Source organism: Danio rerio, chromosome 2, assembly GCF_049306965.1.
Source record: "Danio rerio strain Tuebingen ecotype United States chromosome 2, GRCz12tu, whole genome shotgun sequence".
NCBI classification, from domain to species: Eukaryota; Metazoa; Chordata; class Actinopteri; order Cypriniformes; family Danionidae; genus Danio; species Danio rerio.
In genome coordinates, this window is record NC_133177.1 from 36682046 (window position 1) to 36695039 (window position 12994).

The 12994-nt window shown below is 38.5% G+C and overlaps 1 long non-coding RNA gene across 2 annotated transcripts; it reads left to right on the plus strand.

The window, feature by feature from the left end:
• The first annotated feature begins 7085 nt into the window (after positions 1 to 7085).
• LOC137487966 (uncharacterized) lies at positions 7086 to 10387 on the plus strand. 2 transcript variants are annotated; one of them, XR_011006822.2, is made up of 5 exons: positions 7086 to 7156; positions 8406 to 8511; positions 8636 to 8706; positions 10010 to 10194; positions 10348 to 10387. It is a non-coding gene; the product is annotated as an uncharacterized lncRNA (long non-coding RNA). The 2 variants fall into 2 exon arrangements; XR_012392805.1 differs by having other exon boundaries at positions 8636 to 8702.
• Positions 10388 to 12994: the final 2607 nt, after the last annotated feature.

The following is a 12994-nucleotide window of genomic DNA, read 5'->3' on the forward strand; positions in this document are numbered from 1 at the left end:
TTGTCTCTGTGCATAATCAATTGCTCCGAGAGAGGGCAAAAATAAGCCAGGCGTCAAGAAAATTGAGTATGCAGATGCCCGCGAGCCGAAGGGGTGCTAAGGCACCCTTCGCGGGCTTGGTGAGGACCCGCGGAGACAGAGAGAGCCCGAGGGGAAGGCATTTGTATTGCCAAGCTCGACCTTCAAACGCAAACCGCAGAAACTGACGGTGGCGAGGAAGAGTGTAGACATGGAAATAAGCGTCCATCAGGTCTAATGCTGCAGACCAACCCAGAGGACGAACGCACCGGAGGATGCACTTCTGTGTGAGCATTCTGAACGGCAGCTTGTGCAGACAGCGGTTCAAAACGCGCAGATCTAGGATTGGCTGTGACCCACCGCTCTTTTTGGGCACGATGAAGTTTTGGCTGTAAAACCTTCCTCTCCATCTCGGCTGGAGGGAGCGGCTCGATTGCATCCTTCGCCAGGAGGACAGCAATCTCCTCTCGCAAGACAGGGGACAGGGGGCTGACCCTGGCGAATACACACCCATGACTTCGGGGGCCGAATCGCATAGCCGAGTCTGATTGTCCGTATGAGCCACCGCGAAGAGCTGGCCCGCGCTAACCAGGCAGGCAGAGCTCTCGCTAATGGACTCATCGCTACAATTGCTGACGTACCAGCAGTGGGGCAGCGCGGAGTGGGTGTGCTGATCCGGGAAGCGTGCGGGTCCCACGGAAAAGCTGGAGGTGAGATATTTGCTCTCACTCCGCACCCGAGCTCCAGAGGGAAGGCTTGAGGGGTGGGAGAAAGGAGATCGTCCTCCCAGCGCTCGTGAGCCACTGGCGAAACGCACCGAATCTGCAAGCTAGAAAGCATAGCGTCCCAGACTGGCAGATTTCGGGCTGTCACATCCGGGGAAGTGGAAAAGTGCTCTTTCATGATGTTTTCATGGCAGTAAAAAGTGCCGTTGGAAATGGGGCCCCGCCCTCCAGCGGGGAAAGAGCAAGTTCCCTCTTCTCCAGATGGCCTGTCCCAGGGACGCTTCTCGGTCTGTTGCCGGACTTAGCGGCGTTCTGGGCAGGGGTGCTGCCTGCTTCCGAGGTGCCCGACACGCTCGCTTCGCCAGAGGCGTGTGCGGGGGCGGAGCAGCTCTCGAAGGCGGGCGCCTTCGGCGAGGAGCAGGTATGAATGGCACGGCTGGCGGAGCGGGCTATGGACCGCCGATAAGACATCACCCATCAACTGCTCTCTCACCGCCTTGAATTCATAGGTGATTTCACAGACGGTGTCGCCGAACATGGCTTGGGATATGGGGAAAGTCAAGAAAGCGGACTTTGTCGACTTCGCGCATATCAGCCAGGAGTGGCGCTCCTGGATCACTAATGTGGACATTGTCCTCCCCAACGCACACGCAGCGGACTCAGTAGTCCGAAGAGCTAAGTCGGCGGCGGTGCGAAGCTCGTAAGCCTGGGTTGGACCCACCCTCGTGCAGCTCGGCCAGCGCCTGCGCTTGGTAGCGCTGGTAGGTGGCTATCGCATGCAAGGCGGAAGCAGCCTGGAATCGCTGGTCACAGCAGGAGGAACCCTCATCGACTCGATCAGAAAGTCTCTGAAGCGAAAAGGATGGCGTTTGCTCGCTCCAGGTGTGCTTATATGCTGGGATAATTGGCAATGAAGCCCACCTGTACAAGCTTACGCTGCCAATTCATTGCATTCATTGGCCCGTTCAATACTCTTTCAGACAAGCGGCTTCTGAACCGAATCCTCAAATTTCGTGGATTTTCAAATCAAATCCACTTATAGCACTGAAGTTCCCCAACCGAATGAGAACATTTGACCTGATTTCAGTTCTTAGTTCTTTCATTCATTTTCTTTTTGGCTTAGTGTTTTTATTTGAATTTTCATTTTATTTAAAATATATTTATTTAGCTTTTTGCATGTTTATTTGCTATGCTGAGAAAATGAAATAATTTATTTTTTGGCATGCTGATTTATGTGAAATTGCGAATACAGGTTTGTAAAAAAAAAAGAAAAAAAAGGATTTTTTGAGTATTCTAAGATCAGTTCAAACTTTTATGAAGTTTTAAAATTAAAATCAGTTGTTCACTGTATGTGTTTGGCTTTTGTTTTAGCAATCATGCTGAAAACTTTTAATTAATTTTATTTATCGGCTAGTCAATTACCTGCCTTCAAATCTACAGTTATCGTATCGGCCAAAAATTCTATATCAGTGTATCCCTAACATAAGATGAAAAATGTTTGCAAATTTGTTTTCACTGCAACAGTCGTTATCCAACAAACAAGCACAAGTTCAGTTTTCTTCTAAATAAATCTCAAAGATTTATCTCTAGCAAGTAAATAAATAACAAAAAATGCAGTAGCATATACTATACAATGGGCTATATGCACAGCTAGTGTTTTTCAGCCAATGATGAACTTCTGGTGAAAGATTAATGTGACTATTTTCAATTTAATAAGGTTCCTTTTACTGCATCTATGTTGTAATGTAATTCAAATATTTTCATTTACATAGAATTAAGCATCCATTTGGTTGTTAAAGCGTAAAAGAGACAAAAGACGATTTAAATGCAGGTGCTGTCAAAAGCGGCAGGCTAGCACAGAAATTCTATTGAAAACACTGGGGTAAAACTAATTTCCATATTTCAAAAACATGAAACAGAAAAAAATAATTTATTTCAGTGTATCTTGTTTGGTCTGATTCCCACTTTATATCATATCATAGCCAGGCAGTAAAGATTACAGTTTTTTTAAGAAATCAGATCCTAAATATGGCAAATTTTGTATGGGATGAAAATTAACCGGAAACCCTGGGGCTGGTGGACTGAATTTAAGGGCCTACTCACACTATGCCATCCGTACCATGCCCAGGCCCGTTTCCCGGATCGTTTGAGAAGTGTGAGTGCGCTGAATCGGGCTCAAGCACGGTTCACTTGGCCGGCTCTGGCCCGGTTGGAAGAGGTGTGCCTGAGCGCGGTTCACTTGGGCTTTAGCGCGGTACGCTTGTGTGTACGTGCAAAACGTGCCAAAGCCCGAAACTGGAAGCGAGACGTGACTTTTAAGGGGTTGTTTCATATGGATTTATTAAAGAGCCCATATTATGGGTTTTTGAAAATTCCCCTCCATGTAGTGTGTAACACAGCTCTAAGTGAAGTGAAATATCCAGCTAAGGCGTAAATCTGTAAGAATACAGTGTTTAAAATGGTTGATTCATCTATAAAAGAGTCGACTCATAGTGCTTCAAACGAGTCGCCTTGATACATTCATTAGGTGTTTCGCCATGACGTACGAACGAAACCAAGTTATTCACGTGCATGCGCAAACCCGGGAGATTTTAAACCTGAGGCCCCGCCCTGTGACGCAGAAACCCACACACACAAACACACGCACACAAACATACCGGTCGATTGAAGTCACACTGCAGATGGATATTATTGAGTCTCTACCCAAAGATGAAACATCAGCATTATAACCAAGCAGTTGGAAACCACTGGAAACTTCTGGAAACTACATGCTACAAACAATACTTCATCTGCGTTTGTTGAAGGAAGGATCAGTAAAGAGTAAGTTAACTTACTGATGGACGTCAGGATGGGTTTCTTCCTCCATTTCTCAAGTGTAAGTACGTGCGGTTAAAGTTGTTGCCTCGTTGACTCTAGCTTGCAAATGTATTTAGTTGTGATTTGTTACTTGTAACCAACGGTACTGTATCAGATTAACTGGCTATATTCTCTTATCGCGTGCAAAGTCACGTTAAAAACACGACGCGTGCTGCTTTGTTTACGGAGCTCCGTGGTAGAGGTCTGCATTCCCGCGGTGCGGGAATAAATTTCCGAATAAATCGCGGGAGTGGTCGGTAACGGGTTTAATTTGGGACGGGAGCGGGCTGTCTAGCAATATCACGGATATTGCTATGCGAATGAGAAAGAGAGAGAGCTTTGCCTGTGTGTCTGCTTGGTGCTTGTGTGTGTGTGTTAGTACGCACGCGCGCGTATGAGAGAGAGAGAGCTTTGTCTGTGTGTGTGTGCTTGGTGCTGTGTGTGTTTATACAGACAGCTTGGCTGTCTGGACTGTATAGCTGGGTGATTTTTGGTTTTGTTCTCCCCCGCTCTTTAGCGGGTTCGGGCGCGGCGGGCAGAAAACGGGGCGGGTCGGGCACCGGGACAACAAATTCTTAATATAAGCGGGAGCGGTCGGGTTCAGGCTAAAACCTTGCGGGTGCGGGCGGAAGCGGGAGCGTTGTCGTCCGGAGGTGTGTGTGTGTTTTTGTTTGTGTGTGGCAGCTAAAATCCACGCCTACACTATCGAGCGTGTATGATCTGTGATTACTTTTTATATTGCTGATTAGCTATTGGGCATTTCACTCTCTGACTGAAGGCAGTCGACCAATCGCGACAGACTGTCATCGGTCCAATCAGCGCAGATTAGCTTCGTGCTAAGGAGGGGTTTGGGAACAAATGAATCACTGGATGATTCATACGGGAGTCACTGGAATAATTAGGTAAAAATAAATGCAAATTATAAGACCATGAAAGTGTTTTTTGACCTTGCATGCATATTAGACTGTTGTTGGAGACCCTTACAACCAAGATATGACCCTATTTCATGTATAATATGGGCTCTTTAATCATTCTTACTGTTCTGTGATCGCAAAACTGCTGTAGTTTATTAAAGACGAGAACTCCTCACAGCATGACAGCTGCGCGCCTTCAGCAGACCTCCTCATTCCTGCAGCACGAGAGCTTTATGATTGTTCATGAGCGACAAAAGTGGCGGATCTGTGCGGTGAAATATCTGACTGCGTGTCACCGCATCCCTAAGGACTGTTTGGCGAAATATTTGACTGCATGTCAATGCATAACAAACGACTGAAAGGATATATCTAGAGAAATCTCCACTACTGGGTGAGAGGGTATGGCAAGCCGTTTTAGCATTTAAACCTTGTTCTGACTATCCATAAATATATTTAGAGATATCTCTAATTATATTTTGACTAGTCATAATTATAATTCAACTAGTCAGATTGGAGATATCTGCAAATATATTATGACTTACTAGTCATATTCCTCCATTGACTTCCATTGAAAAATATTTGCAGATATCTCTAAATGAGTTTTGACAAGTCACAATTGTAATTAGAGATATCTCTAAATGAATTTTGACTAGTCAAAAATCCAATTCAAGATATCTACAACTGTAATTCGACTATTAGTCAATCAATTAGAGATATCTTCAAATATATTTGTAAATATCTCTAAACATGACGAATTAAAGATATCTCCAAATGTATTATGACTAGTAAAACTCAACTAGAGATATCTCTAATTACAATTGTTACTAGTCAAAATTCATTTGGAGATATCTGCAAATATTTTTCAATGGAAGTCAATGGAGGAATATGACTAGTTACAATATATTTGCAGATATCTACAATCTGATTTCGTACTAGTACAATTGTAATTGCAGATATCTCTAATTGTCATTCTGAGTAGTGGAATTATAATTATGACTAGTCAAAATATAATTAGAGATATCTCTAAATATATTTATGGAGTCAGAACAAAGATTTAAATGCTAAAAAGGCTTACCATGGAGAGCGCTTCTCACTGAACAGAGCAGCAGCGATGACGTAAGCGTGCCAAGGCCCGATATGGTGTGAGCACGGGCCGTCGGGGGAGACGGGAGGGGGGACAAGCGTGCTTTGGCCCGGTTCGAGGCAACTGTACCTAGTGTGAGTACGGGCTTAAATTCTGTGTGCAGATCTCAGAACCAGGACTGAAAAACACTGTCCTAAGGTAATCACTCAGCTATCAGTAATCAAGTTTAGCTCTAGATTACCTGTCTCTTCTCCTCTCAACTTTTGTTGTGTGGGTCAAAGGAAGGGCTGACCATATGGTTGGATACTGCTCCACAAATCATTCAACAAACTCAAAGGAAGTCTCAACATTTCTTCACATCCAGCACAACACCGAGGCCTGAAACTGAAAAAAAAAGGATTTTAAAAATGTTTAAATACAGTTAACTTTGCCCAAGTTACTAAAATAATTTTTATTTTACTTGCCATGAAACACGCTCTTTGTGATGTTCAATCTCTTGATTCTGTATCCTTGCCACGCACTTGGAGATGGTTTGGATGATATGTGGTTGTAACTAAAGGGTATTAAAAATGTTACATAAATACTAATAACAGCACCATTATGTATAGCAATATTTGAGCTCTAGACAAGTTAGAAAGCAAATGAGTACTCCAAACAAAAAAGTATGAGTGATTTCCTTAGTCAGACACTCACGCCTCTGGCTAAATGACACCAAATCACAAAAGAGAAAGTTAAAACTATTTGTTAATTTACAAATTGTCTTAACTAATGTTAAATATTGTGATTTGTTGAATGAAACCATGAAGGTGAAAACAGAAATGAGCTAATAATAACATTTAGCATGAAGAAATAGCTTGCAGGCATGTTTACCCCATGCACACAGTGAATGTATGGCAGACTAGCATCTTTAATATCCCAGATAGCAGGCAGTAATCGGCCCGAGCTCGGCTGCCCTCCGGCGCCTCCGGCTCCGACTCGGCATCGGCGCTAGTTATCCGGGCCGAGTGCGGCCCGCAGCTCGCTCGCGCACATGCGGTTGTGATGCGGCTGTAAAGCACTGGCCCGATTCCGATCAACCATATCCGGCCCGAGTCTGTCTGTAGAGTCCTGGCCGCCTCTGGCAAGGACTCGGCTGATGGCAACCGATTAAGTTCTTATTTTATCTAGTAATCTGTTAGCTTCACGTTTAATGATAATTTGAGAAAATATTCATGGTACGATAGCAAAAAAAAAAAAGAATATTTAGTGTGGATGGTCTCAATGTTTAGACGCAAACAAAACATTATTATTTATAAATAGATTATACATGTCATCTAGAGAAAAACTATGTAAAATTCGCTTATTTTTGAGATAGCACGCTCCTGTGCTGACTGTTTTTTTTTTTTAAAGCAGAAGTTGGTTTCATAATAAACACATGCGTTACTAAACTCCTGATCCAAACTCCATCCAGACGGTGGCGGTAATGCTCCAAAAAGCTGGTTGTCAACCACCATGGCACGAAGATCACAAGAAGAAAAAGTTTGGTTTTTCAAAGATTCACGTGGATTCTGGTCAGAAAGGTAAGCTTTTTACTGCTTGTGTACTGTATAATTAGCGAATTTAGAGCTTAAAACATTTCCACGGTGTTTGGTTGTAACAGCGTTTAGTAATTTAAAACAGTTTGATACGAAATGTAACTTGCTTTAAGAAACACGACTGGAGCTAATGTATGCTAACGCTAACAGTTACATACACGTCTGAAAGTTCCTGTCCCTAACACAATGTTAGATTGTAACGTGTGTAGTAACTGAAAACTATTTTAATTATTTTAAAGAAACATGAAACGAATTTGTGTGTATTCTAACTTTGCGTTAAAGAAAGTTTCTGTAGACTAATCCATTAACTAACAAGGCAAAACGTGTTTTTTTTCCTGATTTAACATTATAAAGTACTGTGGATGTTGAAAAAATCATTGTACAGGCGTATACTTATCCAACAGTATTAATCCTGTGATTATGTGTAAATAAAAACTAATCGTTTTGGATTAATAAAATATTATTGTTTATCTTGTTTATGCAGTTAGTCACGAAAAATGATCGAAACTCGACTGTTTACTATTCTCTTTAAATTATCCAAGAGAAATATATTACTATGCACTTTAATTTATATGTGTTAGCCTATGTGAATCAATTATATCTTTTGTTCAAGCTGTAATGGTCAGTTAATGTAAAACTGAATGTCTTAAAGCAGATTTTGATGTTTTTTTTGTTTGTTTTTTATGTTATTGACAGTGATAAATTCTGATTTAAATGAATTGGTAACAATATTTGTTGGTTAAGTCTTATTGTTCTTGTTTAACAAAGGTTAGTGAGATCATTTTGCAGCACATCACGACCAAAGAAGTCAATGGCACACTCTTTTGAACGTGAATAGGCATGTTATAGTTGTGTGCTAAAAGTCCATTATAAGCTGTAAACTGCTGATACATGTTCAACATAGATTGAGCTTTTCAGACATTACATTACTAATTGCTTCACAAACAGCTGAAATGGTTTATTGTTATTGGCTATCATCATCAAACATTTTCCACAATGGTAGGTTAATCTTCATGGGTACAGAATAATGCATGTGCTTGACCATCTTACAAATCTATGTCTCAGATTCATAAGGCTGTCACTCTGCATGAATCTCCGAATAAATCTTGTGCAACCTTCTGTGTACTGATTATTTACACTATAGGTATTATATGCATTAATTAACTTTGATAGTATTTCAGGATTTGAACTTTTCTTTACGGGAGGTTAACAACAATGTGATATTTCATTATAGATGCATATGAGGAAGCTCGACTCAAACATCCACACACAACTGTGATTTCTGACTGGTAGACAGATGAGGATGATGATCGCCTGTCATACATCTAAAGACAGAACAGGTTTGTTTGCAATTATTTTAAACACATACTGTCAACATTATGTCATTGATCTATTACAACCTGTGAGTTTTGCCCTGGCACTATACTAAAGTGATGTTTTGTTTTGTAAATGTATCTGATCAAGGGACAGTATAGACACATCTATACCATGATGAAGAAAAATTACTTGGAACAAAGAGGCTGGATAAAAGGCAGGTATGAAGATTTCAGAAATCAAGGCAGCACCACAAGTACCATCACCATCAATGACTATGGCAGAAATCTTAAGACCACCATCAAGATGCACAGATACTGTACATTCCAGTACACCAGGCGTGTCCAAACTACGGCCCGCGAGGCTTTTTATAAATATCAATAGAATCTGGCCCGCTATACAAAAATGAACGTAATTCAATAAATAACCACCGGGTGTCGCTATTACATGCATTCAATTAAGCAGCAGTTCTTGTTATGATCTATCTATCTATCTATCTGTCTATCTGTCTGTCTGTCTGTCTGTCTATCTATCTACACACAGTTGAAGTCTAAATTGTTAGCCCCTCATTGATTTATTTCTTCTTTTTTAAATTTTTCCCAAATGATGTTTAACAGAGCAAGAACATTTTTACAGTATGTCTGATAATATTTTTTCTTTTGGAGAAAGACTTATGTTTTATTTCGGCTAGAATAAAAAGCGGTTTAAATTTTTTTATGAACCATTTTAAGGTCAAAATTATTAGCCCCTTAAGTCTTCAGAACAAACCATTGTAATAAAATAACTTGCCTAATTACCTTAACTTGACTAGTTAACTTGATTAACCTAGTTAAGCCTTTAAATGTCACTTTAAGCTGTATAGAAGTGTCTTAAAAATATCTAGTCAAATATTATTTACTGTCATCATGGCAAAGATAAAATAAATCAGTTATTAGAAATGAGTTACTAAAACTAATATGTTTAGACATGTGTGGGAAAAAATGTTTAACTCTCCGTTAAACAGAAATTGGGGAAAAAATAAACGGTGGCTAATAATTTAGGGGGGCTAACAATTCTGACTTCAACTGTGTATATGTATATATATATATATATATATATATATATATATATATATATATATATATATATATATATATATATATATATATATATATATATATATATACACACACACACACACACACACACACACACACACACACACACACACACACACGTGTCTGTGTGATGCATGTAAAATTTGGCCCGCGACAACGTTTGTTTTTTTGCATCTGGCCCTCGGTACACCTATGAACATTTACAGTCTTTGTTCTAGTGCAGTTTGAGATCAAGACAAAACTTATTGCATCTCGTGATGTCTTTGTAAGAATTGAAGACATCACTAAATTTAAGGTTTAATGCAGCTAGAAAGTAAAGATCAACTAGAGAATATCAGCAGTGTCTAACCCACTGTTGTATTTACAGAGGTTGTATGAGAATAAGCTACAGGTTGATTTATACTAATCTGTTATTTTTCTTTTTTAGCACGACTGACTGAAGTTTTAAAATCATGCAACGTCATAAAGCAGCAGCTGGGCCTGATTCTCACAAAACCAAAACAGACGTGATGAAATTCCAGATGTAAACACATTTGACCTTCCTTTGGCCAATTTGATTTGGAAAAGCTTGAAAATCAACTAAAGGAGCAGCCTGAACAAATGAAGAAACTGGTAAGTTCAAGCTCTTGCTAATTTCAAAGTGTTTTAAGTTTATTTGTTTTTTTTTTACTTCGTAGGTAGCCTACTTTTTTCCTAATTTTTTTCTTCTTTTTTTTACATTAGTACTTGTTCACTACTAATTATCTGTTTATCTTTTAATCACAGATGGAGTAAGGACAAATGTCCATAACACGCCACTGATAAAGAAGTGGAAAAATCCATTACAAGGTAGCTACAACTTGCCCCTGACAGGGATGGAGGAAGAAAGAAGAGAAAGCTAATGTGTCAAATGTCTACATCACTATTTTGTTTTATTTTTTAAACAACATTTTAAGTGTATTAGGATGTTCCCTGATACTTGAAAAATTTGTTTCTTTCATTTGCATTTATATATATATATATATATATATATATATGTATATATATATATGTGTGTGTGTATATATGTATGGTATGTATGTATGTATGTATGTATGTGTGTGCGCCAAATTCTGAAGAAACATCTTGATACATTTTTAATAAACGTAATACAAATAAAATTTATAAATATAAAATTGCACAAGACATGTATATATATGAAATGTATAATCATCTCACTCATGTCTTGCTGTTTGTGCAATTGATTTTGTTCAAGTTTATTTAAAAAAAAAGTTTGACTATACTTCTGCAATTTTATATATATATATATATATATATATTTGTTTGTTTATTATTATTTTAATGTTTTATTAAAAAATGTTTCAAGATGTTTCTTCAGAATTCTGCAGTACTTTTTACAAGTTTGACTTGGATATTTTACGGATTGTCATTGGTATTTTTAAGATGTTTCTTGCTATATCTTAAATTGGTTTCTATATTTAGGTTTATATAAAATTTAGCTGTTTTTTACAAATTTTTTATTCAAGTCTATTGGGAAAACAGGGTTGTTTTAAAAAACATCTGTGTTTGTGTGTAATTTTTAGATTTTTTGTTTAAATCTTTCTGTGTGTCTTTATTGTGTTGTTTTTATATTGATATTCTTGTGCACTACAAAATTATTTATAAAATTTTAGTACTATTTTTTTCATGCAATCAATAAACGTTTAACATTTATTTATTTTGTCATTTGTCTGATTATTTTCGTTACAGAATATGTATGCAGTTTGCACTTTATTCAAAGGTTAAACGCAGTGCTTACACTTTGTGTTTACATTATAGCCTGTGTTTGCTGTTATATAAATTCAAATGGTTGTAATACCATATATCAAGTACCAATGTAATACCAAAAGGTTTTATAAGGTGTATAAATACGGAGTCGCGCCAGCTCCGGGCCGCAGCGCACATTACCCTCGCGCCGATTCCGGCGCGGATGCGCAGCGTCGGCTCGCTTACGGCCGCCGCATCTGGCCCGCTTGATTCGGGCCGGAATCGGGCAGTGAGTCCACAGGCATCCGGCCCGAGTCCGGCAGCCGAAGTTGGGCCGAGGGGTTAGTCTCCGGCAGGCGACAATCTAGCCGGAACTGGCCCGAGTATATTTTGCTATCTGGGATGACGCAATAGCCTACGTAACGTATAACTTTAATATGATCACAATCTGTGTCGCGTGAGTAACTTACATGTTATAACTTTAACGAAACCTGCGAGTGATCTAACCACTGTTTGTGTTGTTTGTCGTTAAACTGTATACAGAATCATCTTTGCAAGATTTTTAATTTGAGGTTAACTTACCTCAGACTGCTTCAAGGAGTTTTGTGCATTTTAACCAGATTATTTTCTAAAATCACTTACAAAAATACACAACTGTTAAATAGTGAAACTTTAAAATGGCTATAATTGATAAATAAATGTCGACTTTACCTCGTCCTCCCTCTTCTTGCTGGATGATCCAATAATATTCAGCTGCAGGCCTGCAGAACCACACATGTTTGAGGCCCACACAACCTAGAACACACATTCTAGGCAAACCATATATGGTTACGACGGATGTTAAAGTTATAACGTCTTTTTGGACATCGTCATCGATATATTTTGATATATATATGATTAAAATATTGTACACAATAAACAATAGTGTTTACTTTGCTTATTTTCACAAATAGTGCGATTGAGACGGGGCCGAATAGAATAGGGAGCATTGTTTCCGATCGCCATTCAATATAATAGAGTGAACAGTTTTTAATCAGTCATTATAGCTGATCAGTCATTATTATCTGACAATAATATGGCAGATACTCGTTTGCTGGCCTTGCTGAATGATCTCATTTGGACAGGTTTAATTTATATAATGGATTAATTTATGATGAAGGAAATAATAGCAAGTTAGGCAATAATACAATAGATGTAATAAAAAATCTTTTTACATGTAACAAATGTATAACACTATATTAATATTTTACTCAAGTCATTTAATAGTGTTTATTAGCTTAATTTTCTAATAACCTTTTAATTAATGATTTCCCACATTTAATACTGTAGTAATTTAATACAACAGTAATAAGAAACAAATAGGAACAAATTAACTATTAATAAAAAAATCATAAGTGTGTTTGTGTATATATATATATATATATATATATATATATATATATATATATATATATATATATATATATACACACACACACACACACACACACACACACAGACAAGAAGGAAGACAGGAAGATTTGCGTATTTATTTATTTATTTATTTATTGTTTTGTAGGTTTTGTCCTCCATACACCCCCACCCCCACACAAACACCCGAAAAAAGAAACTAAAATTATTGTCTATTACTTTGTTCTGATTTTTTAAATATGCTTTAAATTGGCCAATCACGTTTTAGCTTGGTGTT